Below are 5,576 nucleotides of genomic sequence, written 5' to 3'. Positions count from 1 at the left end.
TTCCATCGTTGATGGTGTTTGATTGCATTGCTTGGTTAAGACGACCTCTGCCAGTATTTGCCACGGTAAAGCTACTCAGGTCCCCTTCGTAATTAGTAACTATTTTTGTAGCCCCACCCTCTAGGAACTCTTGGCCTCAGACTTCTCATGGCTCAGATCTCAGCCCAGATGTCCTCAGCTGAGAAAGGCCCTCCCAGCCCAGCCAGGCACCCTCCAGCTCACCACTGGTTGTTTTGTCTTCATGTCACTCTGCAGTTATCTTGTTTATTTATAGTTTGTATCACTATCACCCCAACCTCCCCACCCACTGGAACATAAGCTCCAGAGGACAGCAGGGACTTGGCTTGTGTCATATACTCTACTCACTCCAAAACCTGCGAGAGTGCTTGGCATGGGTGGGTACTCAATGAATATTTCTGAACGCATGAACAAATGTGTATTTTTTTAAAATAGAGTAGACTTTATTTATGGGAAAATAGAGCATATAGTACAGAGATTTCCCACAGGCCTCTTCTCCTCCACACAGTTTCCCCTATCTTTAACATCTTGGGCTAGTGTGGTACCTTTGTAACAACGGATGAGCCAATATTGATACATTAATATTAACCAAATGCTGTAATAGTTTGTAGAAGAGAATTCACTGTTTGTGTTATACAGTTCTATGGGTTTTGATGAATGCATGATGTCATGTCTCCACCTAGTCTGATAATTCCAGATTCTCTGTCACATCTTAGTCTTGTTCTCAAGCTCACTCTGGCTCTTCAGATGGGGTTTTTCCTGCTTTTTTTCCCCTTATACTTTTTGTAGCAAGTTGGACATGATGTATCAGGTAACAGGAGCTGAGATAAATAATCTTTTACTGTGAAGTATCATGTTTATCTGGTTAAGAGTTAGTCTGTGTTTAATGCTTGCTGCCCCTGTAGGTGTCAGAGGCTTTGATTTCTTCCAGGATCTTCATTTTTTGTCTTCCCTGTTGTCTCTGGGTTTCCCTAGAAACTCTCTCTTAAATAGAGTTGTAATTCACTGGAGTCTTATGGGTGTGGTGGAAGGTTTTGTGGAGGGGAAACATTCAATAATCTTAAAATTAAATTTCAGGATTTGTTTTTTCTTTTTAATGAGCCTGAACCTCTGGACTGTGACCCTCAGAGGAGTTTCCTAGCCTCTGTCCCTCTGTTTTTCCTCCCCTTATGACAGGAAGGTTTGAGGGGGCTGAGTTGTCTAATTGCCTTTGAGCTGGGTCACAGTAGACTTGGCTAAAGTAATTCCCCTTGAAAGCAGGCTTTTTTTTTTTTCTTTTTAACAGAACACTCTCAGTGTATTTCAGATGGTTACTTTTCACCTCCATCTGGCTAAACAGGAAGGAAGCTTTCTCTTCTTTCTGGTGGGGCACCTGTGAAAAAAGCTCAAGAAAGTAGGGGGACCCCGCTAAGACTGGGTCCCCAGGAGTTTGGGGGGTTTTTTTTGTTTTGTTTTGTTTTTCTGAAATTTAGAGAAAAAATTTATTGAAGATCTGAAAAACAATTTCTAAAAGACTGACTTTTCCAGAAAACGGTAGCTACACAATGTATTGCATCTATCATGTTAAAATGTGCATTAGACACAAATACAAAAACCATGAAACAAGCCACCATTCTCTGACAATCTGAGCAAAGATAAAATGCCTAAGGAACAACATAGATGACTTGCAAAGGATGGGGTCTTTACTGTAAGCACCATAAAAGAAAGGGGGAGCACAAATGAATGTGTTCAGTTATACACATTGAATTGAACCTTAGGCACTAGGAATCAGAGCGTTTTGTCATATAGTATTAACACATATTATAAAAGCGCATAGTGTCAAAGGAGTAAAACCACCAGCATTCAAAAGCAGCTTTGTTGGGCTTCCCAGGTGGCGCAGTGGTTGAGAGTCCGCTTGCCGATGCGGGGGACGCGGGTTCGTGCCCCAGTCTGGGAAGATCCCACATGCCGCGGAGCGGCTGGGCCCGTGAGCCATGGCCGCTGAGCCTGCGCGTCCAGAGCCTGTGCTCTGCAACGGGAGAGGCCACAACAGTGAGAGGCCCGCGTACTGCAAAAAAAAAAAAAAAAGCAGCTTTGTCAACTAAGCAATAAAACACTCTACAGTACGTCTCTCTGTTGTCCATCATTGAATACACTGGTAGCAACTTTGAAATGAAAAAAAAAAAAAAAAAGAAAAGATAAAAGGAGCTGTAACCCCTTTTATTTGCTGTTTAAAATCAAACAGAAAACAAACATCACTTCTTTTATACACTAACATTTCCAAAGTACATCATTTGTACAAGAGAAGCACTAAGAAACAAAAATGTGTTTACAGAGATCCAAACATGAGTGAGTAAAAGCATCTCACACAGCTTTCCGATGGTACTCAGGAGAAGCCACTTCATAATCCCTGGCACTAAACAAAGTTGCAGAGTTCTTTGCCAGGTATTTTAGGAAATCATAAAGATAATTCAGTAATAAAGCAAGGCTCTTCTCATCCAGAGGTGTATAGGCCAACACTGTTCCAATACATACAAATAATCTCAGTAGATGTGGCACTCCATACACCGGGGACATAGGCGTAGCAGGGTGATCTGCGAGGATTTCAGCCTACTGTGGTCTCTCAAATTTGTAGAGTAGCTGGGTGCCCAACATTGCATTGAAGTATTCCTTTATCCCTGCCACAGTTTCATTAACAGCATACTCATTATCTGTGTTTCCTCAAGATTTCTCATAATTTGCAAAATCCTCTAGAATGGAATCCACATTCTTCTTGGCAGGAAGATAAAAGAGCTGTTTTTGCCGGGTTATTAAGTCCTAGTCATCAACAAGCCATGGTTTTAGTTCTTCAGGAATCTTTAACTTCAACTCTATTCATGAATATTTCCTCATTTTCAACAGTCGGGTCTCCTCGGGCCCTTTTTTGTAGGAGGCTGAGGTGTCTCACTGGTGCTACCCCCATCTCCATTTCCAGGTGTTTTCTGCTTGTTCTTTTTTGTTTTCACTTCACCATTTTTCTGTTGCAGACCAGAAGTCTCCTTTCCAGGGGCAGCCCCTCTCACCTTCCCCTCTGCATACTGCTCCTGACTGGCTTTTTGAAGTTCTTGTTGTTTCTGCAAATTGGTGTCCGCGTACTTGAGTACTCTGCTTTCTGGAACACATTCATCCCAATTTTTATTCCAACCACTGTAATGTATAAAGTATTTCACCTGTTTATCCTTTATGGCCACCTTTACACACTTTGCTTCATAAAGAAGAGGTCCATGGAAGCACAGCACTCTCTCACCCTCCTGGAATTTAGGCTTCTGGTCCTGCTTTGGCACCAATTTTAAGTGATTGGCCGCCCCCTCCTCCTTCTCCCACCATCCCGACCACTGCCCCCTACTCTCTACCTCGCCCAGCTCCGCGTCAGACACGCCTTCAGGCACCGCCAGCTCTACATCTGGGCCGATATTTCCCCAGGAGTTTTTAACTCTCAAGCTAGTCCATGCTCAGCCTCCAGCAGTAAGTCAAGCACGGTTTGTTTTCCTGTTTTCTGAGGCTTCTGTTCCTTGTCCACTGATTCTCTGCATTTGCCCGTCTCTCCAGTTTTGGGGGCTGCAGTTTGCCCTGTGACCTCAATTCACTAATGGATCTAAGAAGAGTTGATTTTACCACTGGTTCAACTTTTCTCTTGTGAAGAGTGGAGTGACAAATTCTAAACTCTACGTCTTGGGGTGGACAGCATTTGCTTTTTTTTTTTTAATTTTTGGCTGTGTTGGGTCTTTGTTGCTGCACGTGGGCTTTCTCTAGTTGCAGAGAGCGGGGGCTACTCTTTGTTGAGGTGCGCAGGCTTCTCACTGCGGTGTCTTCTCTTGCTGCAGAGCATTGGCTCTAGGCACGCGGGCTTCAGTAGTTGTGGCACGCGGGCTCAGTAGTTGTGGGACGCGGGCTCAGTAGTTGTGGCACACAGGCTCTAGAGCACAGGCTCAGTAGTTGTGGCGCACGGGCTTAGTTGCTCCACGGCATGTGGGATCTTCCCAGAGCAGGGCTCGAACCCATGTCCCCTGCATTGGCAGGTGGATTCTTAACCTCTGCGCCCCCAGGGAAGTCCAGCATTTGTTTTTAAACAAATCTTTTCCCTGATTGTATAAGTAAAAATTTTTACCTAGAAAATGTAGAACGTAAAAAGAAAAAAATAATCATATATAATCACCCAATCTTCAATTAGTCATAGTTAACATTTTGATATATTTTTAGTTGTAATGTATGCATATGTCTTTATAAAAAGGTACATGCAATTTTGTATTGGCTTTCCTCCACTTTCAGAGACTATTTCTGCATCTTCTCTTAAACTGCTGCTGAAAATATTTTCAATGTCGAATGTCTTTTGTGAGCACCAAGGCCCCATGATGAGTTCCTGTCAGGTTTTCTGGGGCTGGTGGAAATTCTGCTCCTCTTGGAGACGAAGGGTTAACATGTGAAGCAGTCTGACATCCTCTTATGATCATCTCTGTGCCTTTTGTACAGAGGGGCAACAGCAAATGTTAGTTAATTTGATGGATGAAAATGTTCTTTTTTAACATCTACAGAAAGTGTGAAACATCATACTCCTCCTCCCTTGTCAGAACACTGAAAGTGAAACTGAATTCTCAGTTAGAATTACCTAGATGGTTAGTTGTTTTTTCTTTTTCTTCTCCTTCAAACGGATTTTAACATGTACATTTCAGTAGCTTTATATGTTTAAAATATACATACATTTGGGACTTCCCTGGTGGTCCAGTGGTTAAGAATCCGACCTTCCATTTCTGGGGGGGTGGGGGGGCACGGTTCCAACCATGGTTGGGAAACTAGCATCCTGCATCTGGCACGGCCAAAAAATAAATAGAAATACGTTTTTTAAAATTTACATACATTTTACTGAAAGCTACCTCATGTTCTATTTTGGAAATTGATGGGATATAAATGATAGGTAAACAAAATAATGAGGGACTGTCTTTCCTCTCTACCTACCCCCAAAGACGTTGATCAGTGGAGGACTGGGCAACCAGGAACACAGAGGAAAGACCCACAGAGAAGGGGGAGGGAGCCAATATTTACCATATTTACAAAGTTCTGCTTGAGCCTGGAACTATACCAAGCCTTTACAACTCATGATAGTTATTTTTATCCCTGTTTTATTGATTGGAGAATTATGATCTGAGCAGTTTGTGGAACTAGTAAAGAGGGGGTGGTGCAGCAGAGAGCCCGTTCGGTCTTTTGTTCATTCATTCATTCAACACATTTTTACTGAGTGGATTAAATGTGCCAGGCATTGTTCTAAGTGACAGGCACTGTTCCAGCCCCTGAGGATACTGCTGTAAACACAAAAGCCAAAATCCTTTTTCTTTTCCCCAGTGGAGCTTACATGGAGGAGGGGTGGCGGCGGAAGGCGCCGTCTTAATAAATCTGGGTAAATTACCAAGACCTGGTGTCCCCGCCCCTCCCGGGCACCAGCTCTCCGCTGGGGGCCGGCGCTCGGCGCGCGCACCCGCGCTAAAGACTTGCTCCACCTCTCTGGGAGGAGACCCCGAGGACCTATCCGGAGCATCCTCGGAGCA

General features: G+C 43.6%; 1 pseudogene; it reads right to left on the bottom strand.

The window, feature by feature from the left end:
* Window positions 1–2,361: 2,361 nt before the first annotated feature.
* LOC132490939 (mortality factor 4-like protein 1) lies at window positions 2,362–3,316 on the bottom strand (annotated as a pseudogene).
* Between the last annotated feature and the right edge of the window lie 2,260 nt (window positions 3,317–5,576).

Source organism: Mesoplodon densirostris, chromosome 5 (assembly GCF_025265405.1).
Source record: "Mesoplodon densirostris isolate mMesDen1 chromosome 5, mMesDen1 primary haplotype, whole genome shotgun sequence".
In the NCBI taxonomy this organism is placed as follows: domain Eukaryota; kingdom Metazoa; phylum Chordata; class Mammalia; order Artiodactyla; family Ziphiidae; genus Mesoplodon; species Mesoplodon densirostris.
Note: the sequence above shows the minus strand (reverse complement) of the source record. Positions and strands in the feature narration are given on the sequence as shown.